Source organism: Gorilla gorilla, chromosome 19 (genome assembly GCF_029281585.2).
Source record: "Gorilla gorilla gorilla isolate KB3781 chromosome 19, NHGRI_mGorGor1-v2.1_pri, whole genome shotgun sequence".
In the NCBI taxonomy this organism is placed as follows: domain Eukaryota; kingdom Metazoa; phylum Chordata; class Mammalia; order Primates; family Hominidae; genus Gorilla; species Gorilla gorilla.
This window is the reverse complement of record NC_073243.2, coordinates 75,859,846-75,885,651: the sequence shown is the minus strand read 5'-3', so window position 1 is coordinate 75,885,651 and position 25,806 is coordinate 75,859,846. Positions and strand designations below refer to the sequence as shown.

Genomic DNA, 25,806 nt, shown 5'->3' with positions numbered 1-25,806 from the left:
TACAAATACAAATGGCTAATAGATATTTGTAAAAATCTGTCAGAGTAAAATGTTGGTAAAATAGAAAAACAAGGTTAACTCAGCTAGAAGGTGTGCCCTCTTTGCTAAGAGATAACATTTAAAATAGAACCTGTCCCTGTCTCCACTGAGGTAATCAAGTAGTAAGACAGAACTAGCCACCATCTCAATCCTGTGTTGCTTACTCATAATATTTAAGAAGCCCATTTTTATTTCTTAACATATGTATTTATTTGCCTTTTGTTTTATTTTGATTCTATGCTGCCACAATTCATCCTAGCAAGTGTTCATGAAAGCTGTGAGGAGAAACAATTTAAGCTAAGACCTAAACATCAAGGAGGAACCACCCTTATAAAGAACTATGCTGTCTTTCTTTTACACATCAGGTATTTACTATATGGAACAGGTAATATTGGGAGATGGAATTACAGAGGGAAGTAAAGACAAAGTAGGTCAAGGTTAGAAATTTGGATTTTATTCTTTCTCAGCCAGGTGGCTTATGAACAACCAAAATTTATTTCTCACAGTTTTAGTGGCTGGGAAGTCCAATATTGAGGTACTGGCAGATTCAATATGTTTTCTCATAGATGACCCCTTCTTACTGTGTTCCTAGATGGTGGCAAAGCTAATGAGCTCCCTTGGGTCCAGTATTTTTTTGTTTGTTTGTTTGAGATGGGGTCTTGCTGTGACTTCCAGGCTGGAGTCCAGTGGTGTGATCTTGGCTCACTGCAACCTCCGCTTCCCAGGTTCAAGCCATTCTCCTGTCTCAGCTTCATGAGTAGCTATGACTACAGGGGCGCACAACCACGCCCAGCTAATTTTTGTATTTTTAGTAGAGACGAGGTTTCACCATATTGGCCAGGCTGGTCTCGAACTCCTGACCTCAAGTGATCTGCCCTCCTCAGCCTCCCAAAGTGCTGGGATTACAGGCGTGAACCACTGTGCCTGGCCCCCTTGGCTCCTTTTTTTTTTTTTTATAAGGAGTCTATAAGGACTCTAATCCCATTCATAACAGCTCCACTCTCTTGAGATAATCACTTCCCCAAAGCTGCACCTCTTTTTACTATCACACTGGGGACTAGGTTTCAACACATGGATTTTAGGGAGTACAAACATTCAGACCATAGTACCAGGACACCATTTGTAATGAACATTGTTAGACTTTATGCAGACCAACAACATGACGTGATACGTGCTTATTAAAACTCACTCAAATTTCTATGTGGAGGTTGATTGAGGTGAATGATTAAGAATGAAAGCTGGAAAATATATTAAGAAATAATTGCAACAATGCAAATAGAGTGTGAAAGCAGAATGAAGTAAAAATGATAGCTGACACATTTGGATTTAGAATTTATAGCTTTGTGGATAGACTGGACATCAAGTTTTCAAGAGAGGTGGTGCGTTTATCGCTACAGAAGCTTCTTTATATTTATGCTTTAAGTTACTGAAAGTTCTCAAGCTCCGTTTGTATTAGAGGCCTTATTTCTCAGCTATGTAGACTTCATGATTTTCTTTTTATTTTATTCATTTCTTTAATTGTAATTGCACAAATCTTCACAATGTTCTTCACCTTCCACAATTGCTCAACAAATACATTTAACATTAAATTAATGAAAGAATAGATGAAGTTTAATGTGATTTGCATTTTATAAATATAAATTGAATATCTTTATAGAAAGAGCATTTGATGATCCCGAAATCAGAGCTTATATTTAGGTTGCTTACAGAACCATTTATAAAGTTGGAAAAAGCAAATCATGGAAAGGTAAGTGCTTTAGCGCGACAAGAATGTGAACATGTTCTACTGGTATTCTCTGTAAATGCCTGCGAATCCTCTGTCTGCTTAAGCTGAGAGAGCTGATATAGTCCTCCTTATTTTTTTATTTTTATTTTATTTTATTTTTTTGAGATGGAGTCTTGCACTGTCGCCAGGCTGGAGTGCAGTGGTGCGATCTCGGCTCACTGCAACTTCCGCCTCCTGGGTTCAAGCCATTCCCCTGCCTCAGCCTTCTGAGTAGCTGGGATTAAAGGTGCTCACCACCACACCTGGCTAATTTTTTTTTTTTTTTGTATTTCTTTTTTAGTAGAGACGGGGTTTCACCATGTTGGCCAGGAAGGTCTCGATTTCCTGACCTCGTGATCCACCTGCCTCGGCCTCCCAAAGTGCCAGGGTTACAGGCCTGAGCCACTGCGCCCGGCCCATATAGTTCTCCTTATTGTCAGATAGATACCTCCATTGAAAAAACAGGGCTTGAGCCACTAGCCTGTAGAAGAAAAAAGAAAACCAGAGCCAAAGAAGAAACTAGACCCTAGAGGCCATTATGAAAAAGAGAAGTCCTAAAGGTGAGGACTCACCAACCATCTCGTGACATGAAACCAGGTGAGAGTTGGAAAAATTAGATTCAAATAATATCTTCAAATGTCACTGTAAGTAGACATTAGGCTTGTAGGGAAATGTATATAATTGGCTTTTCTAAAATTAACAAACACCTGGAAGCAGGAGGACAAAATGCAGGTGATCGCAAAGAATTTTAAAAACTATCAAAGCTTATTATTTTATGTTTAGTCCGTTAATAGTTTAATAAATACTATGAAAATTGATATGACATTAGTCAATTAAAACTACATTATGGACCGGGCGCGGTGGCTCATGCCTGTAATCCCAGCACTTTGGGAGGCCGACGTGGGTGGATCACGAGGTCAGGAGATCGAGACCATCCTGGCTAACACGGTGAAACCCCGTCTCTACTAAAAATACAAAAAAATTAGCCGGGCGTGGTGGCGGGCGCCTGTAGTCCCAGCTACTCGGGAGGCTGAGGCAGGAGAATGGTGTGAACCTGGGAGGCGGAGCTTGCAGTGAGCCGAGATGGCGCCACTGCACTCCAGCCTGGGCGACAGAGCGAGACTCCGTCTCAAAACAAACAAACAAAAAACCCCACTACATTATGACATTATTAATAAGCAATGTAGAGTTATAGTATAAAAGTATGCACTAATTGTGCACAAGACTCTGTCTTCCCTTCTATGTATTTATTCTATATCCCATGGGTATCTGAATTTTTTATGGTCTTCAAAGGGTAGAACTGCATGAAAAGGAAGATTATTTTCTATCAGGGAAGATTCAGAGCAGGGAGCAACTACCATGAGAGACACTGCAGTTTTTCAAGAGGGCAAGCTGACTTTTCTACAAATAGCATCATTAGAGCATGATAACAAAGTTTATAGCTGTGTGGCTCTTTACTTAGGCCAACAAAGCCAACCTGGACCAAAGCCAGCCTCTGCCATTTGCTAGGAGTGTGTCATTGGAAAATTGTATTAAATTACAGGACCACAATTTTCTCATTTGTAAAATAAGTATAGTAATAAAACTTAATTAGTAATATTGCAAAAAGATACTAACTATACAGTAAAAGCACAGTAAATACTAACTTCTATTATTATTATATCATCTCTTATTGAATACAGTTTCTTGAATGAGCATTAGGAGACTGAATATAAGTGATAACATAAAACTCCAAGTGACCCAGACCTAAAAGAACTGCATATATTTTGTAATGAGGGAATTAGTGGAGATCAGAATTAATTCTTTATTTGCGCCTTCTTCCAAAACATAATGAGAAATACAAAGAAACCAAAAGAGTACTACAATTTCATCTGTACTACAAACAAAATAACAACAAAAACAAAAAAGAGTGCAAAGCATAGCTTAAAAGTGTACAAAACACGCTGTGTAGACAAGACAATAAAAGGAATAAAACCAAGAAAAGATTTTTATAAGAGTAAAATATCACACACACTTTTTGGAGCAATAAGCACATGACCAAAAATAAATTCAATTTTTTAAAAAAATATACAGTTTAAAAGAAGACAAAATTAGTTACAACAGGTTGCTTAATTGACCAATCCAAATCACATTTCAGTTTCTTCATTCTGTTTAAGTGTGAACATGTGTGTACATGTAGAAACTGAATATAATGCATAAGAGAAAATATAAAATGCATTTTTTATAACTGAAATATAGGAATAAAGAATAGTATAGTGGTTCCATTATATATCACCAGCTTTTCATTTTCACAGCACTAGTAATACTCTAATGAAATGACTAAATTCTATTTTAAAGAAGATAATTAGAATAAGAGTATTACATTTAATAATGAATTTTCTTCAATAGACAAAAAGTATCGTCCACAGAAAGTATCATTAGCCACAAATAATGGAATATTTTTGTAATTTCTACTGCTGAATTTTATTTATTTAGCATTTTATAGATTCCATTATTGGAGCCAGGTATAAAGAACAGTCTCTGAGATATTTATTGTAGTTTGAGGAAATAAAAGTTACCTTTTAAACACTCTTCAAGTAAGTTGTGGAACTTTGTTGTAATTTTGGCTGCTGTATTCCCAGATCTTGCTCGGCTGTCACAAAACTGAGGTTAAATGAATCCCAAATCAGTGGGCACCTGCAGGCCCATGGCATAGAAAGGATTGTGAGATATAGCTAATTAATTATATGAGTCTAATTCTGCTCTAGGTGTTAACATGGCAGGTGTGTGTCATCAGAGTAAAATCATTCAGTAGACAAGATGGATATTAAAATTAATATGTATTTTGTTAGCATTTTTCTTTGGAATTGAATGCCATATTGCAATTTATTGAATGCATACTTGAATTCTTATCAACTAGGGACATTTCTTACATTTAAATTGAATTACTTTTTACTTTTTCTTCAAATATTATAAAGAAAACAATGATCACTCCAAATTGCTAAGCCCTGGGACCCTCTGTTTTCTAAAATTGTATGGATTTCCAAAGTCAGCAATAGTGAGGTAGCTCCATTTTTAAAATAATTCTGCAGATCAATATACATTGGGGAAATGCTAATTGTTTTCACATGATAATAGTAATTTCTTAGTCCATTTGGACTGCTGTTGCAAAATATTTTAGACTGGGTAATTTATAAAGAACAGAAATTTATTGCTCAGGGTGCTGGTGGCTGGGGTGTCAAATTCAGGGGGCCAGCAGGTCCAGTGTCTGCTGAGGGCCCACTCTCTGCTTCAAAGATGGTGCCTTTCCTTCACATGGTGGAAGGGGCAAAGAAGCTCCCTCAGGCATCTTTTATAAGAACACTAATCTCATTCATGAGGGCAGAGCCCTCACTGCCTAATCACCTGCCCAAGTACCCATCTCTTAATACTGTCACATTGGAGATTAAGTTCCAACATCTAAATTTTGGGAAGACACAAACATTCAGATCATAGGAAGTAAAAACTTATATATGAGGTCTGTTTTAAAATTTAGAAAGACTTTTACATGAAGTTTCTCATCTGTTCCTCAAAAAGTACTGCCAGACAGAGCACATAATGTTATTTTTATCATGTATAGAGAAAGAAACTGGCACTTATATTATTTACAAGATATGCCAGGGAATATGGTTAGCCATTGGTTGAGCCAGAACTCAAGCCTACATCTTCTTTTCAGACTGTAGCCCAAGGCAGAGCATTTTAAAATATAACAGCTTGGACCCTGAAGTCACAGAGTTCTGCATTTGAATCCTAGACTCTAGAGCATACATTGTCACATCTTCTAATCTCCATTTTCTTGTCTGTAATAAGGAATTTATAATACCAAAATTTTTAAACTTAGGGTGGGGATTGCATGATATAAAGTAACAGTAGCAGTTCCTTGCTAATACTTAATTGTGTGTATCATTTGTTTATATGTTTTAACTTCAACATCCTCCCCACACTCCGCTGATCTTCTCTGATGGTTTTATTAAAATTTCATCAAAGCAAGAATTTACTAGATGAATATCCATGAAATGAGAAGGAAATCCCATATTTGCATACTAAGTACTGATTTAGCTTTCTAGTAGTGCAAAAAGCAAAAGAATTGCTGGAAGACCTAGAGTTTAGCCTCCTTTCTGGTTACAGCATATGCTGGTTAATTTTATGTATCAACTTGGTTAAGCCATGGGACTCAGTGTTTGTTCAAATGCCAGTCTAGATGTTTCTGTGAAGGTATTTTTGAGATATGATTAACATTTTAATCAGTAGAATTTGAGTAAAGCAGATTACCCTCTATAATGTGGGTAGACCTCATCCAATCAATTGAGGGACTTAAGAGAAAAGACTGAGGTTCCCCAGGGAAAAAGGAATTCTGCCTCCAGATTGCCTTCAGACATGAGACTGCAACATTAACTCTTCCCTGGGTCTACAGGCTGCTGGCCTGCCCTGCAGATTGCAAGCTTTCCATCCCCCATAATAACATAAACCAATTACTTAAAATAAATCTCTCTTCCTCCTTACACACACACACACACAAACACACACACACACGCACACCCCTCCTATTGGTTCTATTTCTCTAAAGAAACCCGAGTAATTTTACTGCCATTTTTTTTCCAGAGTTTCAAGTCAAATTGAATAGTACGTTTGGAGAGGCATACCTAAAAATACACATATAATCCACTTCTATACTAGACTTTCTTTCCTAAAACAAAAGTTACATTATTCCCCATTATGGCAATTTTTCAAAATCTCCTCCATTCTCTTTAATTTCAGCTGATGAATTTATTTCCAACTCCAAGGGGAAAAACACAAAGAAACAAACAAACAAATACAGAAGCATTCAGGAAAGAAATTCCACAAGTTCTCCACACCATATTGAAGCAAACCATGTACATCTTTACCTACATCTGTCTTCCCTCCTGCAACCAAGCATGTATGCCCCAGTCCTGTATTTCCATCCAGTCCTCTACTTTTGACAACTTGGAACTCTAAACTACAGTAATCCTCCCCTCCATATTCTGCACCGTTAGTATTTCCAGCCCTATGGATTGTTTTTATCAAAACAAACATTTGTTAACATATTTTCACTGTGAAAAATAATAAAAACACTTCCTTCACACCACATGCCACTCTATCTACTGCTTCATTCCTCCTTTCCCTTTACAGCAAAATTATTTTAAAAAGTTGTTTAAATCAGCTGTTTTCACTTACTCTCCTTCCATTTCCCATTGAACTCATTCCAATATTAATTTCTTGCCTCCAAGTCCCCAGTCTGTTCTCCACATAACAGCCAGAAAGACCGTTTTGGAAGGTAGCTCAGGTTGCATCACTCCTCTGTTGGAGATTTTCCACTGTCAGAGTATGTGCATGATCTGCTCGGCTGGGCCTGTGTGATCCGGCTGTTTTCTTCTTCTCTCTCTGTTTCACTCTCCAATCACTCTGAACACCTTAGTGCTCTCCGAATACATCAGCCGTGCTCTGACCATAAGTCATTTACACTTGTTGTTCCGCTACCTTGAATCCTTCTCAGCCACATATCTTCATGCCTAACTCCTTTCTGATCTCTGCTCAAAGTTTACATAATCAAAAGGGTCGTCCCTTATCACTTATTGTAATATAGCAATCTTCACCCATTCCTCACATTCCCTATCTCTTTTATCCTATTTCACTTTCTCCATAGCACCCAAAACCATTCGACTACTTATATATTTATTATTTATTTGTTTATTGTGTTCCCCTGCAAGTTTGTTGAGTTCCATTAGGGCAATTGCTTTGACTCTTTCTTTTTTCTTTTTTTTCCAAGATGGAGTCTCTGACATCCATCTTGGAGTGCAGAGGCACGATCTTGGCTCACTGTAGCCTCAGCTTCCTGACTCAAGCAATTCTCCTGCCTCAGCCTCCCGAGTAGCTGAGACTACAGGTGCCTGCCACCATGCCTGGCGAATTTTTGTATATTTAGTAGAGACAGGGTTTCACAATGTTGGCCAGGCTGTCTCAAACTCCTGGCCTCAAGCAATCCGCCTGCCTCAGCCTCCCGAAGTGCTGGGATTACAGGCATGAGCCACTGTGCCTGGCTGACTCTTTTTTATTAATACTCTAATCTTAGCACCTAGAACAAGTAGTAGGATCTAATAAACATTTCTTGAGTAAAAAAATGAATGTTTTATTCTCATAGCTTGCACCATGATCTCTGTTACTCGATAGGATCTAAACTTGATATTCTTGTACAAATTAAACTGTACAAACTAAGCATGCTGTCTCCTGCTTCAGGTAGATTATATATGCTACATCCTCCACCCAGCCAAATGACCTCTTTCTCCATAAACCCTCTCTGCAGTGAGACTCTGCAAATAACAATCAATGAGAGCTTTTCCTCAATGTTCTAAGACTACTTTTATTATTTTTGTACTCCTTGCAGTTATTTTTCTTTGTAAATCACAATTTTAATGTTTGATTCATCATTTTCATGATGCCAAATGTCATTAAGCATGCTTAAGCAATTTTTTATTTCATTGAGTTTTCTCTACTTTTTGTTATGTTTTCAATTTTAAAATTTTTGCTCTTATCTTCATTAATTGATTTTCTTTCTGCTTGATTTAGATTGAGTTTATTCTTCTTTTCCTACTTTCTTATGGTGAAATCTTAGATTACTTATTTGAGAACTTTATTTCTAACACAGGAATTTACTGGTAGACTTTTTTTTGTCTAAGTACCCTTTTAATCTTCATCCCACAAATTTTAAATACTTTGTTTTCATGTTCTTTTAGTTCAGTACATTTTCTGACATTTTTGAAGTTTAGTCTTTTACCCATAAATTATTTAGCGGTACATTTTAAAATTTCCAAATATTTCAGGTTTTCCAGTAATCTTTGTGTTAATTGACTTTTAGATTATTTCTGTTATTGTCGGTTGATGTGCTTTCTTTTCAATTCCTTTAAAAGGTCTGTTTTATGCTCTAAACTTTGCTGCCACTGCTGTTGGGCATGCTTGAGGGGTGGTCTGCACTGCAGCTCAGTTCTCAATGCCTTTCATGTGTTGCTAGTGACCTGTTAGATTCATGTTGAGCTCAGCAGTGAGCCTGAGACTTGGGTCAGGTCATGTGCAGATTTAGGGTATACCTTTTTCTAGCTTCTTGCTCCTTCCTCCCCACACTCTCCTGATCCCAAGGGCTTCTCTTCCTGATGTCTTTCATCAGGAAAAATTGATTTGTCTCAGGATTCTAGCCCCTTGCTCTGTTTGCATATTTATGTAACTGGTCAGAAGGGAGCAGCCAGAAAAAAAGAAAGAGAAAATAAGAAACGTCACCTAATACTCCTTGGACCAGAAAAGACCTTCCCCCCACCTTCCCTAAATTATCTTGCCATTTAATAGGGATTTAGATGCTGGCAGGGCTGCATTGCCAATATCCCTGCCACAGCAGCAGTGGGACTTTGATCCTGAGATTTCTTGGGCTGGGAGAGAGATTGAGGGAAACAAGGTATTTTCCTTAACTTACTCTTGTGTCTTACAGAGGCCTTTCACTTCAAAGTGTTGAACAGAAAGAGATTTTTTATCCTAGAGAATTTATCGTCCAAGCACACAAGCATTTGTGGGATTCAGCTACCTTCAAACCAAAGCTGGAATATATAAGGAGAAAAAGGTCATGTGGTTCTTGTCATTCTTCAAGGTTTCACTTTCCATCTCAATCTGGTCATTGTTATATACTTTTTATACTTTTCAGAGTCATTAGGTAATTTTTTTATGTATTTACTTAAGAATTTTTTTTTTTTTTAATTTTTTTGAGATGGAGTCTCGCTCTGTCACCCAGGCTGGAGTGCAGTGGCACCATCTCAGCTCACTGCAAGCTCTGCCTCCCGGGTTTACGCCGTTCTCCTGCCTCAGCCTCTTGAGTAGCTGGGACTACAGGTGCCCGCCACCAAGCCCAGCTAATTTTTTTGTATTTTTAGTAGAGATGGGTTTTCACCACGTTAGCCAGGATGGTCTCGATCTCTCTCCTGACCTTGTGATCAGCCTGCCTCAGCCTCCCAAAGTGCTAGGATTACAGGCATGAGCTACCACGCCCGGCCCTAGAATTTTTAATTGTAATCAGTGGGAGAAAAAGTGAATAATGGGCTAAATCTATCTCCCCTTCAGTCTGAACCCAGTGAAGAAATTTGAGACTCTATTGATTAAAATATTTAGACCCACTACTAATCCCTTAATTCTAGTATAAATAAGATGCTTCATTCTCACAATTCTGTGAGTAAAGTCTATGCAAAAATTGAACTTAACAAATACCTATCCAAAGTTTAAAAAATAAAACCATCTTTATAGGACAGTACAATAACTTTAATAGAATACACTTGAATTTTCAGTGCTACTGGCTGCCATTACACATAATAAAACCTTTCCACTATTCCACTATAAATTTGCAGTGCTCCTAACTACTCGCTTCCTTTACACTCATTCTTTATCTTTTCCACTTAGATCATTTCTCAAGGGCGTCCTCTAGCTTAATGAAAACAATGAGTACCACACCAATAATTGGGAAATGCAACCACTTCAGAAAATAATTGTATGAATAATTATAAAAATTACTATGACCGAGGGTCTTCTATGTTCAGGAGCAAAGTGAGGAACTTAATATGGATCATCTTATTTAATCTTTACAACGGTGATGTAAACAAAATGTTTTATTTTACAGATGAGGATTCCAAGACCCAGTAATCTGAAATAGCTTGCCTAAGTTTACTTAACCAGTAAATGCAAAAGGGATTTTAATACAGTTCTGCCAGGCTTCAATCCTTTCTCTTTTCAAAAAGTTACTGTAATAACCATCCAAATCTTATCAAGCGAGTCCAACAAAAATGTGTGCAAACAATGGAATTTTATTAAGACAAGATCATGAGTTAGAATTAAGATAAATTAAGCAGATGTTGCAATTATAATGGATAGTAGAGTTATACCCAGGGATTATGGAAGAGAGTTTTAAATGAGATTCAGAGGCTGTGTAATAAGAATGATCAAATGAAAGAGACAGAGTAAGGGGGATAGCAATATTATTTTGAAGATGAATTTGTTTTTGCAAAATATAAAAGTAATAAATATTTTCTAGATATGTGTGATTGATACCAAATTCTGTGGGTAAAAATTTTGAATACAAATTACATTATACTTCTTTTTTTGTGTTCTGAGACACAGTCTCACACTGTCACCCAGGCTAGAGTGTAATGGCACAATCTTGTCTCACTGCAACCTCTGCCTCCCGGGTTCAAGTGATTCTTCTGCCTCAGCCTCTCAGGTAGCTGGAACTACAGGTGAGTGCCACCATGCCCAGCTAATTTTTGTATTTTTAGTAGAGCCGGGGTTTCACCATATTGGCCAGACTGGTCTTGAACTCCTGACCTCGTGATCCTCTCGCCTCAGCCTCCCAAAGTGTTGGAATTACAGGCGTGAGCCACTGCAACCAGCACACAAATTACAATATACTTCTAAGCATATTGTCATATTTCCTTGGGTACACAGTTAGATAATTGCATTCAGGTTCACAAGCAATTGTGGTATAATACAGTATAGACACTAAAATTACAGAAAAGTGAATAGGATCATTGAGATCTAAAATAAATGTTTCACTCACCCAAGGAGTCTAACAAAATTCACATTGGTAAATTCAGAATTTCCTGCTACATATTTTCTTCAGTCTTAGGAATAAACTTTTGTACATATAGACACGTATCTGAGATACATGTGTTTATGTGTAACTTTTGTGTGTATATATATATATATATAATATATATATATATCCCAGATGTATGTGTTTATGTGTCTATATGTACATTTAGTACATAATTTTAATGAATTATTACATATTTCTTATTGATTTTAAATTATTTTGTATCTTTATAAAAATTTACCACCCCTGTAGGTTAGTATTAGTAGCATTAACATTTATTTTGTACAAAACAAACACTTTTCAGATATGTTGATAAATGCCATCAAAATCATTAATAAAATATATATCTCGTATAAAAATATGTAATAGAAAGTCACTTTTTACCTGAATTGAACATGAGTTTAAGAGTTAATTTCAGGGATTTTGTTTTTGTTTTTGTTTGTTTGTTTTTGAGATGGAGTCTCCCTCTTGTCGCCCAGGCTGGAGTGCAGTGGCGCAATCTTGGCTCGCTGCAACCTCCACCTCCGAGGTTCAAGTTACTCGCCTGCCTCAGCCTCCTGAGTAGCTGGGATTATAGGCGCACAACACCACACCCGGCTAATGTTTGCACTTTTAGTAGAGACAAGTTTTCGCCATGTTGGCCAGGCTGGTCTCAAACTCCTGACCTCAGGTGATGCATTAATTTCAGTTTTTTTAAACACTGATATCAAGGATAGAGATAAGCCTCATACATAATGTAATCACTATTCTAACTCTATTTCTATTAATGTTTATTTTGTTTTCATTGGGACTGCAAGTCATAATCATCATTTTCATCATAGTCATCACCTATTTAATTGCTTTTGTAAGTGCACTTTTTCCAGGTTCTTTATTAGATACATATTTCTCATTTAAGAATGGCAATAGTATTATGAAGTAGGTTTCCCATTTCATAAATCAGGCAGTTAAAGTTTAGAAGGTATACACTTACTTTCCAAGTTCACACAGCTCACACATAACTTTCTTGGAGTACAACTAAGCTCTATCAGACCCATTCTAAACTTCTAACCATTAGGCTATCATCTTACCAGCTCTGTGTCTACTACACCATTTTTTGGACTGTCGAAGGGAAACATTGGTATAGATATGGAATGGCTTTTAAATAGAATGTATGTTCTGATCACGTGAAATTATTAGTTTAGCTGAAATGACATTTAGGATTTTAAAACATTTAAACTTATTGATTTTGTCTTAGTTATTTCAATTTTTAAAGACATATAGCATGTTTGTGTCTATTCATTATTACTGCCATTATCTATATAGCTCCTAAGTGACTTGTTCCAGCACACATTTAATAGAGGTTAAAAGGGAATATCAAGTAACTATGATGAGTGATTGTTTTTCCCCTTGAACAGTAAACAAATTGAAACCTTCCTACCATAGTGTTTTTTAAACATCCCTTCTAGCCTGATAAATAAACAAAATAACTTGTGAACATTAACCTCCATGATATATACTGTTATCTAACGATGTGCAAAATGCATTTTCAAGTGAACTAATTAAATTGGTGACTTCACCTATGGGAAATATGTAGAGCTATATTTCTTTAGGCTTGTTCCATTTCATTAAATGTAGAAAAGAGAATTAAATTATTGTCTATGCATTGACATGGAAAGACAATACAGAGATTTTTATTAAGTGAATAAAGCAAGGCACATAAGGTCTATAGTTGCTAGTTTTGTGCAAGAAAGATCAACATACAAACTGTGTAACATAAATGTTGCTTATATTTATGAAAATAAAACTGAAAGTATTTATAGGAAAATAATAAAAGTGCTTGCCCACTGGGTGTGAGAAAGATCAAAGTTGGGACATCTCTTCTCAATGTATTCTCCTAATAGAGCAGTTTCATCATGTAAGTAGTTTTAGCTCTAGATCTTTTATACACTGCAAAACTCCAATTATTTTATCCCTGGATTTACTTACCTAATAAATAACCAAGAGAAAATTCTAGGAGTAATTATGTTGGATTAATAATAATTCTCTTAAACACAGCATCGTGAAAAGTCACACTCCCCAAAATGAGACAATAGAGTTATAGTTAAGCAACAGAAAAGTTAAAAACTATTAAACAATGCTTGCTTAATTTCTTAAAAGTTATAGTTATGCCATAGACTATAAAAACAACATCTATAAAATAATTATATTCAATAAATGATGCCACAAAATGGATGCATATTTCAGGGCCATATTGTACAGAGTATTCAATATTCAAGAACTGACTATACAAGAAACCATGTCTATGGTCATTAAGTTCCTAACTGATTGATGAAAAATGCCAGAGTCCATCAAGACTAGAGAAATTAGGATGATACAGAGAATATTTTTTTAAAAACTAAGTCCTTATGATTTGAGAAATTGCCATTACACTGAACTTGCTATTTCTTTTTTTATATGTACTTTATGAAATATGATGATAAGTGAATCATCTGGATTTGTTTTTAACATACTAACCTGGAAAGAAAAGGGCAACTTTCTGTGATTCTCTGGCTACTCATTTTTCTAAATGGCTCACAAATTCCCAAAGTCTACGCATCATTGTCCCACAGAAATTATAAAACGCAAAACTGTGGCAACGAGAAACTGTATTCATAATGTTACACATGTAATAACCATATTTATGCTTAAGTAGATTGATTTTAACCCAAGGCCCTATCTAAAATGTATATTATTCTCTTGAAATAAAAGTAACTTAAAATATACTTCACATTTTTACATCAAGGCCAAAAGCAAAGGCAGCAAAAAAAAAAAAAAAAAAAAAACCATAGGATAAGAGAGTCTCAAAGTTGCAAGTGTAAACGCATAAAGCAAAAATCATTTTCTTTTATGAGTTAGAGAAAACCTCCTCTTTGTTAAGATAATTAGAGAAATATTGCATTTAAAACATAATATTTGAAACATTAAATAATTGAATGTTTTTGTTTAAATAATTTTTCCTTTCATCACAGAATTATAGAGAAGTTATGCAATTGCTGAAAGCATTAAAAATAATAATAATAAAGGAAGTTTAAATAGACCAGAGCAGATTTCACTCCTCTTTTCCATCTAAAGATTTAAATTCATCCTGCTGGGTAAGAATTCTGACTTATTAACAGATAGGCATTTCATTTAGTTCATTGTTTATTATTACCTTCTTTTCCTGTCTGTTAAAAAATATGCCACAGTTGAGTTTGTTTTAATGTAATAGCTCATACAATGGTCTATGAATTGAATTTGAGAGGAAAGAGGTCTTCTGGAGTTTGATGTCAGAGGCACAGTGACCCTGCCAGCTCCCTTGCCCTCCTCTAGAGCAAAGCCACTTCATTTGGTCATCAGCTTGTGTCTCAGTCTGCTCAACTGGGATGTGAGCACATTGACAGAGGGTACCTTGGAATTTCCCTGTCTGGACAAGAGGGCAGATTATTCAAGCTGCTGCAGGTAACCCAACAGTTGCGGGTCCTCCAGTTAACTTTATTGCCTCACTTTGTATAAACATATAAATTTTATGAATATAGCTTCATTGAATTCAGATGTTTGGGTTTATAATGTCACATTTTAAGAAACAAGCTTTATAAATGAATGAAAGTGTGTTTAAAAAAATCTTCTTTATAAGTGAAAGTCAGGACTCTTTCACTTAGATAAATATCCATTAGACATTCTTTGAAAGTTACCTTACTGTCATTCCCTGAAGATGTGAAACAAATTCTATGTGGATTTCCAAAGCTGTGTTTTACTAGATTAATTTACCGGTTCTCTTAGTCCATTCAGGCTGCTATAAAAATACTATAAACTGGGTAGCTAATTAATAATATAATTTTTTTTTCACAAATTCTAGAAGCTGAGAAGTCTGAGATCAAGGCTCCAGCAGATTTGCTGTTTGGTGAGTGCCCACTTTCTGGTTCAAAGATAACGAGATGGTAACTTCTTGCTTTGTTCTCACCTGGAGGAAAGGGCAAGGGAGCTCTCTCAGGTCTCTGATAAAGCATTAACATCATCCATAAAGGCTCCACCCTCATGACCTAATCCTCTCCCCAATACCTCACATCCTAATATCATCACTTTGGGGTTTAGATTTTAACATAGAAATTTTGGGAGCACACAGTATTCAAACCACAGCAACAGTACGCACACACACACATACACAAACATATCATATAGCTAACCCTTGAACAACTTGGATTTGAACTGTGTGGGTCCACTTGTAAGAAGATTTTCTTCTGTCTGTGCCTCCCCTGAGACAACCAGACCTCTCGTCTTCCTCCTCTTCCTCAGGCCACTCAACTTGAAGACAACAAGGATAAAGACTTTTATAACGAGCCGCTTTTAATTAATGCATAGTGATATGGTTTGACTGTGTCTCCACTGAAATCTCATCTTGAATTGTAGCTGCCATAATCCCCATGTGTCATGGGAGGGACCCGGTGGGAGGTACTTGAATCATGAGGGAAGGTTTTTCTGTGCTGTTCTTGTGATAGTGAACAAGTCTCAGGAGCTCTGATGGTTTTGTAAAGGGCAGTTCCCTCCACATGCTTTCTTGTCTGACACCATGTAAGACATATCTTTGCTCCTCCTTTGTCTTCTGCCATGATTGTGAAGCCTCCCCAGCCATTTGGAACTGTAAGTCAATTAAATCTCTTTTCCTTATAAATTACCCAGTCTTGGATATGTCTTTATTGGCAGTGTGAGAATAGACTAATACAGTAAATTGATACTGGATAGTGGAGCACTTCTGTAAAGATACCCAAAAATGTGCAAGCAACTTTGGACCTGGGTAACAGGCAGAGGTTGGAACAGTTTGGAGGGCCCGGAAGAAGAAAGGAAAATGAGGGAAAGTTTGGAACTTCCTAGATACTTGGTGAATGGCTTTGACCAAAATGCTGATAGTGATATGGACAATAAAGTTCAGGTTGAGGTGATCTCAGATTGAAATGAGGAAGTTCTTGGGAATTGGAGCAAAGGTAGCACTTGTTATGCTTTAGCAAAGACACTGGTGGCATTTTGCCCCTGTCCTAAGGATCTGTGAAACTTTGAACTTGAGAGAGATGATTGAGCATATCTGGCAGAAGAAATTTCTAAGCATCAGGGCACTCAAGATGTGCCTTGGGTGCTCTTAAAAGTATTCAGTTGTATTTATTCACAAATATATAATTTGAAATTGGAACTTATGTTTAAAAGGGAAGCAGAGCATAAAAGTTCAGAAATTTTGCAACCTATTTGATAGAAAAGGAAAACCCACTTTCTGAGGAGAAATTAAAGCCCACTGCAGAAATTTGCATAAATAATGAGGAGCTAAATCTTAAACACCAAGACAATGGGGAAAATGTCTCCAGGGCATGTCAGAGGTCTTCACACAGGCCCAGAAGCCCGGGAGGGAAAAATGGTTTCCTGGGCTGGGCCCAGTGCCTTGCTGCTTTGTGCAGTCTTGGGACTTGCCCTACACCCCAGCCATGGCTAAAGGAGGCCAGTGTACAGCTCAGGGCATTGCTTCAAATGGTGCAAGCCCTAAGCCCTGGTGGCTTACACATGCTGTTGGGCCTGCAGGTACACAGGAAACAATAATTGAGGTTTGGGAATCTCTGCCTAGATTTCAGAGGTTGTATGGAAATGCCTGGATGTACAGACAGAGGTATGCTGCAAGGGTGGAGCCCTCATGGAGACCATCTGCTAGGGCAGGGCAGAAGAAAAATGTGGGGTATGAGACTTCACACAGAGTCCCACTGGGGCACTGACTAGTGGAGCTGTGAGAAGAGAGCCACAGTCCTCTAGACCCCAGAATAGTAGACTCAATGGCAGCTTGCACCATGTATCTGGAAAACCACAGACACTCAACACCAGCCCATGAAAGCAACCAGGAGGGAGGGTGTACCCTGCAAAGCCACAGGGGTGGAGCTGCTCAAGATCATGGGACCTCACCTCTTGCATCAGTGTGACCTGGATGGGAGACGTGGAGTCAAAGGAGATCATTTTGCAGCTTTAAGATTTGACTGCCCTGCTGGATTGCTGACTTATATGGGCCTGTAGCCCCCTTGTTTTGGCCAAATTCTCCCATTTGGAATGGGTGTATTTACTCAATGCCTGTAACCTCATTGTGTCTAGAAGTGACTAACTTGTTTTTGATTTTACAGGCTCATAGGCAAAAGAAACTTGCCTTGTCTCAAGTAAAATTTTAGACTGTCAATTTTTAAGTTAATGCTGAAATGAGTTAAGACTTTGAGGAACTGTTGGGAAGATATGATTGGTTTTGAAATGTGAGTACATGATATTTGAGAGGGTCCAGAGGTGGCATGACATAGTCCCCATGTGCCATGGGAGGGAGCCAGTGGGAGGTAATTGAATCATGCAGGCAGATTTTCCTATGCTGTTCTTGTGATAGTGAACCAATCTCATGAGATCTGATGGTTTTATAAAGGGCAGTTCCCCTACACATGCTTTCTTGCCTGCCACCATGTCAGACATATCCTTGCTCCTCTTTCACCTTCTGCCAAGATTGTGAGGCCTCCACAGCCATGTGGTAAGTAAATTAAACTTATTTTCATTATAAATTATGCAGTCTTGGTTATGTTTTTATTAGCAGTGGGAGAACAGACTAATATAGTAAATTGATACTGGGTAGTGGGGCACTTCTGTAAAGATACCCAAAAATGTGCAAACAACTTTGGAACTGGGTAACAGGCAGAGATTGGAACAGTTTGGAGGTCCCAGAAGAAGAAAGGAAAATGTGGGAAAGTTCGGAACTTCCTAGAGGCTTGTTGAATGGCTTTGACAAAAATGCTGATAGTAATATGGACAATAATGTTCAGGGTTCAGGTTGAGGTGATCTCAGATTGAGGTTTGGGAACATTCACCTAGATTTCAGAGGTTGTATGGAAATGTCTGGATATACAGGCAGTGGTGTACTGAAGGGATGGAGTGCTCGTGGAGAACCTCTGATAGGGCAGGGCAAAAGAAAAATTTGGGGTATGACTTTTGAGTTAATGCTATAATGAGTTAAGACTTTGAGGAATTGTTGGGAACGCATGATTGGTTTTGAAATGGGAGAACTGTCTCCACCCAAACATATCTTGAATTATAGCTCCCATAATGCCCAAGTGTCATGGGAGGGACCTGGTGGGAGGTAATTAAAACATGGAGTGGGTTTTTCCCATGCTGTTCTCATGATAGTGAACAAGTCTCACAGGGTGTAATAGTTTTATAAAGGGCAGTTTCCCTGCACATGCTTTCTTGCCTGCCACCATGTAAGACATGCCTCACTCCTCCTTTGCCTTCCACCATGATTGTGAGGTCTTCTTGGCCATGTGGAACTGTGAGCAAATTAAACCTGTTTCCTTTATAAATTACCCAGTCTCAGGTATGTCTTTATTAGCAGCATGAGAACAGACTAACACAAATAGTAAATATATTTTCTCTTTCTTATGATTTTTTAATAACATTTTCTTTTCTCAAGTTTATGTTATTATAATAATACAGTATAAAATAGATACAACATAAAATATGTGTTAACTATGTATGTTATTAGTAATGCTTCTGATCAACAGTAGGCTATTAGTAAAGTTTGGGAAAGTCAAAAGTTATATGTGGATCATGTCAGTGGAGTCCAAATAAAAGAATCCTTTCAGCTCTGTTTGGCATAACTAGTTTACTAATTCTGGGGATATAATGCCAACAAAATTTTTGAGTCTGGAGAATGTATATTAGGTAAGGGAAAAAAAAAACTACCAAACAAAACAAAACAATTTACAAAATGTTTCCTTAGCCAGAATTCTTCCTTTTGCCTTATCATATCTAATCAGTGTAATTTTTTGATGTGGCTAGGCATGTAAAACAATTTATTTTTAAAATTTTGATTCTTGGAAATATACAAACACCCAAGATTGAATCAGGAATAAATTAAAACCCTTAACACACAAATAACGAGCTCTAAAATCGAGTCAGCAATAAAACATCTACTACCCCAAATCCCTAAATCAGATGGATTCACAGCCAAATCCTACCAGACATACAAAGAAGAACTGGTACCAATCCTACTGAAACTATTCAAAAAATTGAAAAGGAGGGACTACTCCCTCCCTCATTCTATGAAACCAGCATTACTGATATCAAAATTTGGCAAAAACATAATGAAAGAAGAAAGCTATGGGGAAATAGCCCTGATGAACATAGACACAAAAATTCTCAACAAAATACCCGCAAACCAAATCCAGCACAAAGCACATCAAAAAGTTAATTCACCACAATCTGGTGGGTGCCTGTAATCACAGCTACTTGGGAGGCTCAGGGAGGAGAATAGCTTGAACCCAGGAGGCGAAGGTTTCGTGAGCCGAGATCATTCCATTGCACTCCAGCCTGGGCAACAAGAGGGAGACTCCATCTCAAACAACAACAACAACAACAACAACAACAACAACAACAACAACAACAAACAGTTAATTCACCACAATCAAGTAGGCTTTATTCCTGGGATGCAAGGTTGGTTCAATAAATGTGATTTACCACATAAAGATATTAAAAATCAATACTACATGATCTTCTCAATAAATGCAGCAAAAGCTTTTAATAAAAACCAGCATCCCTTTATGATAAAACCCTCAATAAACTAGGCATTGAAAGAAGATACCTCAAAATAATAAGAGCCTTTTATGACAGACCCATCACCAGTGTCATACTGGATGAGCAAAAGCTAGAAGCATTCCCTTGAGAGCTGGAAGACAGTAAGGATGTCTCCTCTCACCATTCCTATTCAACATAGTATGAGAAATCTTAGCCAGAACAATCATACAAGAGAAAGAAATAATATGGATTCACAAAGGAAAAGAAGAAGTTAAACTATCCATCTTTATTGATGATATAATTTCATGCCTAGAAAACCCTGAAGACTTACCAAAAGTCTCCCCTGTAACTGATAAACAACTTTAATAATGTTTCAGGTACAACATCAATGTAAAAATTCAGTAGCATTTCTATACATTGACAACATTCAAGCTAAGAGCCAAATCAAGAACAGAATACCATTTACAAGACAAACAAAAAATACCTAGGAATACATCTAACTGAGAAAGTGAAAGGTCTCTACAAGGAGAACTACAAAACACTGCTGAAAGAAATAATAGATGACACAAACAGATGCAAAAACATTCCATGGATTGGAGAAAGATTTCATGGATTGGAAAAATAAACATTAGTAAAATGGTCATACTGCCTAATCTAGAGATTCTATGCCATTCCTATCCATTGCTATTTTTCACAGAATTAGAAAAAATTATTGTAAAATTCATATGGAACCAAAAAAGAGTCCAAAGAGCCAAATAAATCCTAAGCAAAAAGAACCAACATGGAGGCATCAGATTATCAGACTTTAAGCTATACTACAAGGCTACTGTAATGAAATAGCATGGTACTGGTACAAAAACTGACACACAGAGCAATAGAGTAGAATAGAGAACCCAGAAATAGAGCTACATATCTACAGCCATCTTCTCTTCAACATAGTTGACAAAAATAAACAATGGGGAAGAGTACCTATTCAATAAATGGTGCTCAGATAACTGGCTCACCATATGCAGAGGAATGCTACTTGGCCCCTACTTTTCTCCAAAAAAACAATTAACTCGAGATGAATTAAAGACTTAAAGCTAAGACCCCAAACTATAAGAAACCTAGAAGAAAACCTAGGAAGTACCCTTCTCAACGCTGGCATTGGCAAAAAATTTATAGCTAAGTCTTCAAAAGCAATAGCAACAAAAACAAAAATTGACAACGCAGAACTAATTAAACTGAAGCACTTCTGTAGTGCAAAAGAAACTATCAACAAAGTAAACAGACAACTTACAGAATGGGAGAACATATTCACAAACGATGTGACAAAGGTCTAATGTCCAGAATCTATAAGGAACTTAAATCAACAACTACAAAAGAAATAACTCTTTAAAAAGTGGGCAAGAACATAAACAGATATTTCTCGAAAGAAGTTATACAAGTAGCCAACAAACATACAAAAAATGCTCATCATCACTAATCATCAGAGAAAAGCAAATCCAAACCATAATAAAAGACCATCTTACACCAGGCAGAATGGCTATGATTAAAAACTCAAAAAATAAAAGATATTGGTGAAGGTTCAAAGAAAAGGGAATGCTTACACACTGATGGTGGGAAGGTAAATTAGTTCACCCACTGTGGGAAGCAGTTTGGACATTTCTCAATGAACTAAAAATGGAACTACCATTTGACCCAGCAATTTCATTACTGGGTGTATATCCAAAGGAAATTAAATCATTCTACCAAAAACCCTCATGCACTCGTATGTTCATTGCAGCACTATTCACAATATTGAAAACATAGAACCAACCTAGGCATCCATAAATGGTATATTGGATATAGAAAATGTGGTACTATATGCCATGGAATACTATGTAGCCATAAAAAATAATAAAATTAATCCTTTGCAGCAACATGGATAAAACTGGAAACGATTATCCCAAGCAAACTAATTCAGAAACAGAAAACCAAATACCACATCTTCTCACTTATAAGTAAGTGAGAGCTAAGTTTTGGGTACACAAAGACATAAAAATGGAAACAACAGACATGGAGACTACAAGAGGATAGAGGGTAGGATGGGAGCAAAGGTTAAAAAAACTACCTATTGGGTACTATGATCACCTGAGCGATGGGTGCAGTCATACTCCAAACCTCAGCATCATGAAGCACACCCTTGTAACAAGCCTGCACATGTCCCCTTGAATCTAAAATAAAAGCTAAAAAAGCAGAAAAGATCCAAAACAAAAACCAAACAAATTTCAAAACTTTTGCAATACTTGCTAGATTTATAGAAAGGTTCTCCACTTTGTTTCATAAAATATTGTTATCCATAAAGTTCAAAAACATGGTCCATGATGTAAGCTTTACAAGTTATCAACAAAATTGATTTGAAGGAATACTGGGGGAAAGGTTAACAAAATATTTGGTGTGTTTTGTTATTCTTTATTTTTTTACTCTCTTTTCTTAGCAGCACATTCCTGTTCTCCCCCAGCTTTTTTTTTTTTTTTTAACATTTTGTTGTTGTTGTTGTTTTCTCTTAGATCCAGTTGTGTTTTGTCTATGCTAAAGATCCAGTGGCTATTTTTCCTGGTTGTTTGAAAGCTGCTCCGAGGTTATTATTTACAGTTCACAGAAGGACAACCCACCATTTGAAGTTAGTTATTCACACTAGTTTGTAAAGAACTTACGACTCATGAAGTTCCACTGGAAGCAGATTCTTCCTTATCTCCTTCTATTTTCTGAGTAGCCTACAACCTAGAGTCCATGGTTTTACTATTACTTTTGCTCCACTGTTATGAATTAAGTATACTTTTCTCAAGTAGGGGCCAAGCGTCCTTTGGTCATGAAGAGAGTGATGTTTTGTCCTGTGTTTTGTTCTATTAGTGTTCGAGAGAGTCTTAATAACACATGGTGAAATTTCCCTTTGTTGTAAGAAAGAAAAAGGTTTCACACAATTGTTTTGATACAAAGGTTTGTCAGGTTGATGACGTTCCTTTTTCTGAAGAGATCTCACATGCTTATGTGCACAGTTCTACTAGTTTATTTTTTATTGTACAAATTCTATTCCTGAACAACTTCCCATTCTTTATGGAATGAATTTTTTTTGGAAATTATTGATTTATTTTAAGAAGAACTGTTGAGAAAGATTCACCAGAAATACACTGAACCTTTGGCAAAATACAGTCCACACAGCTGGAGCACTACTAAAATAATTCCACGACAGAAGTTTATTGAACAGAACGAAGTCTCTTAGGTGCTGTCATTGATAAGTAAACTGACTGCTTCTTCCTTTCCTAAATACGCAGTGGCATAATTAAGAGTATTTTATCACTTCTGTTCTTTCCTAATTATATAAAAATCAAAATAAAAACTTAAAAACGAATATGTCTTCCCTTTAAATGGTTCTTACGGATACAATTGTAATATTTTTATTCAATAGTGGTGTGGTTTAAGAGACTGTTTCCATTCATTAAACAACATTCCACCCAAAGAAAACTGATAGATTATGGCCTTATAATGCAAATAAAGATTTCAGGAATGTAACAACTGACAATTTCCAAATGCAAAGCAGATAAAATTTTTAGAAAGTACATGCAAATATCTCTACTAAGCAGATGTCACAAAACTAAAATATTTTATGGTTTTATTGGAGATACTGATGGGACTTCAGATGTCTCCAAAGTCAACTTTAGTTTCACTGATAACACAAACATGAGGCTGGTGTATATCCAACACTTTCTGGAGTCATGTTCACCAGCAAGCTTGCAATCCTGACTATCTCTGACCAAGGAAAGCAAGCTTTGCATTAGTTCACCAGTGTTAATTATATCTTAATAATCGTGACATTCTTTCCGGTTAAATTTGAGAGATTATCTCAGCCAATTACTTTTACACTCCCCTTTTGACTGGTGATTACAGTAGCTCTTCAGTCTGATAAAATCTATAGCATAGGAATGGAACTATGACTGTTTCTAATCAGCGCTTTGATGTAATCCAGCAGGTGAGCAAATAATTCATAGCCCCCTTGAGCACACAGAGGGCTACAATGTCATGGCCTCCCATCTCCTACATCACGTATTGAGCATCACATATTTGGCCCTGCCCTTAATTAGTCCATGAGGAATAAACATCTTTTTCAAACCCTCCATGTAATAATCAGCTATAAAAAATAAATCTAGGTCATAATCTGGTTTGTCATCACTAATCATGGTGTTGGGTCTACGGTGACCACAAAGGAGCTGGCCAGCATGTGGTGTCGGGGGAAGCCAGCCATGCTGAGCAAAGCAGGAGGTGAAGGCACAGTAGAAGGAGGCTCTCCTTAGGAAAGGCCAAAGGCTTTTCAGTCTGTTCACTTTGTGGTATTATTGAATGAATTAAAAAGTCCTACATTTGAAGATATTTTAAAGGGATCATTAAATATCTGTTAGATATCTATATCTAAAACCTGTTTTATAAATAATATCCTAGAGAAGAAAATTCTCAAATAAAGTGTGGAAAATAGTTGATATGACACTATGAGAGTCAAGTAATTTTTTCCCCACAATGTAAGTTTGTAAAATATTTTTGAATGTTTACATACAAATATTGTTTTGGTATATTTTGTGCTACTATTACAAACTACCACAGTAATTTATAATGAACAGTCATTTATTTCTCACAGTTCCAAAGGCCAGGAAGTCCAAGATCAAGGTGCTGGCATCTGGGGAGGGAATTCTTGCTGCACCGTTACATGGTGGATGGCATCACAAGGCAGAAAGGCAGAGTTATTAGGGGCAGGGAAAAAGAGAGAAAAAATAGAGAGATAAAGAGAATAGGGCCAAACTTACTCTTTTGTAATGAACCCACTTCTGCAGTAATGGAATTAATCCATTCATGAAGGCATAGATTTCATCACCTAATCAGTTCTTAAAGGCTCAACTCCTTTTTTTTTTGAGCTGGAGTCTCACTCTGTTGCCAGGCTGGAGTGCAGTGGCGCGATCTCAGCTCACTGCAACCTCTGCGTCAAGGGATTCTCCTGCCTCAGCCTCCTGAGTAGCTGGGACTGCAGGCGCGTGCCACCACACCCAGCTTATTTTTGTATTTTTAGTAGAGATGGGTTTCTCCATGTTGGCCAGAATGGTCTTGATCTCTTGACCTTGTGATCTGCCTGCCTCAGCCTTCCAAAGTGCTGGGATTACAGACCTGAGCCACCGCGCCTGGCCCCCTTCTTAATACTGTTACAATGACAATTACATTTCAACATAAGTTTGAAGAGAGCAAACATTCAAACCATAGCAAATATCGTATATATTAATTGAATTACTCACTTGTTTGTTTCCTCAACAAATGCTTGTGATTTTATTATGTGTCAGGTCTTATGTGTGTGCTATGATGCAAAAGTTAAAATGTTATGATTTTTATTCTCAGTGTACTTCACCCTTTTGGGGGCTAACGTAAGTAGATACACATCTATATGTAGCATATATTTCTCATACATATCGCTCATTAGTTTATTGGAGAAAGATGTAGTAATCATATATTGCATGCCAATCACTGTATTGGTTACTGTTGAAAAAGTGATTGTTTAAATTAAAAAAACAGATCTAGAAGAAAGTCATTGTATGCTGCAAAATACAGCTGTATGCAGACAAGGATCAATGAACTCTGCTCTGTTACCCTTTTCACCAATTAAAAATATGTATACCTGGAAGAAAAAAATAAAGAATATAGTGTCAAATGTGAAATACTAGGAAGTGTACTAACCTGACGGCAAGAAACTGATGTATTATTTCTGCCTTTTATGCCAGCTGTG

General features: G+C 36.9%; 1 long non-coding RNA gene across 2 annotated transcripts in view; it reads left to right on the top strand.

The window, feature by feature from the left end:
- LOC129527953 (uncharacterized) overlaps window positions 1–15,798 on the top strand; it is an 82,487-nt gene extending 66,689 nt beyond the window's left edge. The window contains exons 1-4 of one of the 2 annotated variants that reach the window (XR_008673061.1): window positions 10,603–11,103; window positions 14,447–14,569; window positions 15,313–15,357; window positions 15,750–15,798. This is a non-coding gene — a long non-coding RNA (uncharacterized lncRNA). Of the gene's footprint in view, window positions 1–10,602; window positions 11,104–14,446; window positions 14,570–15,312; window positions 15,358–15,749 lie in introns of those variants that run through there. The other variant, XR_008673062.1, reaches the window with a different exon arrangement.
- Window positions 15,799–25,806: the final 10,008 nt, after the last annotated feature.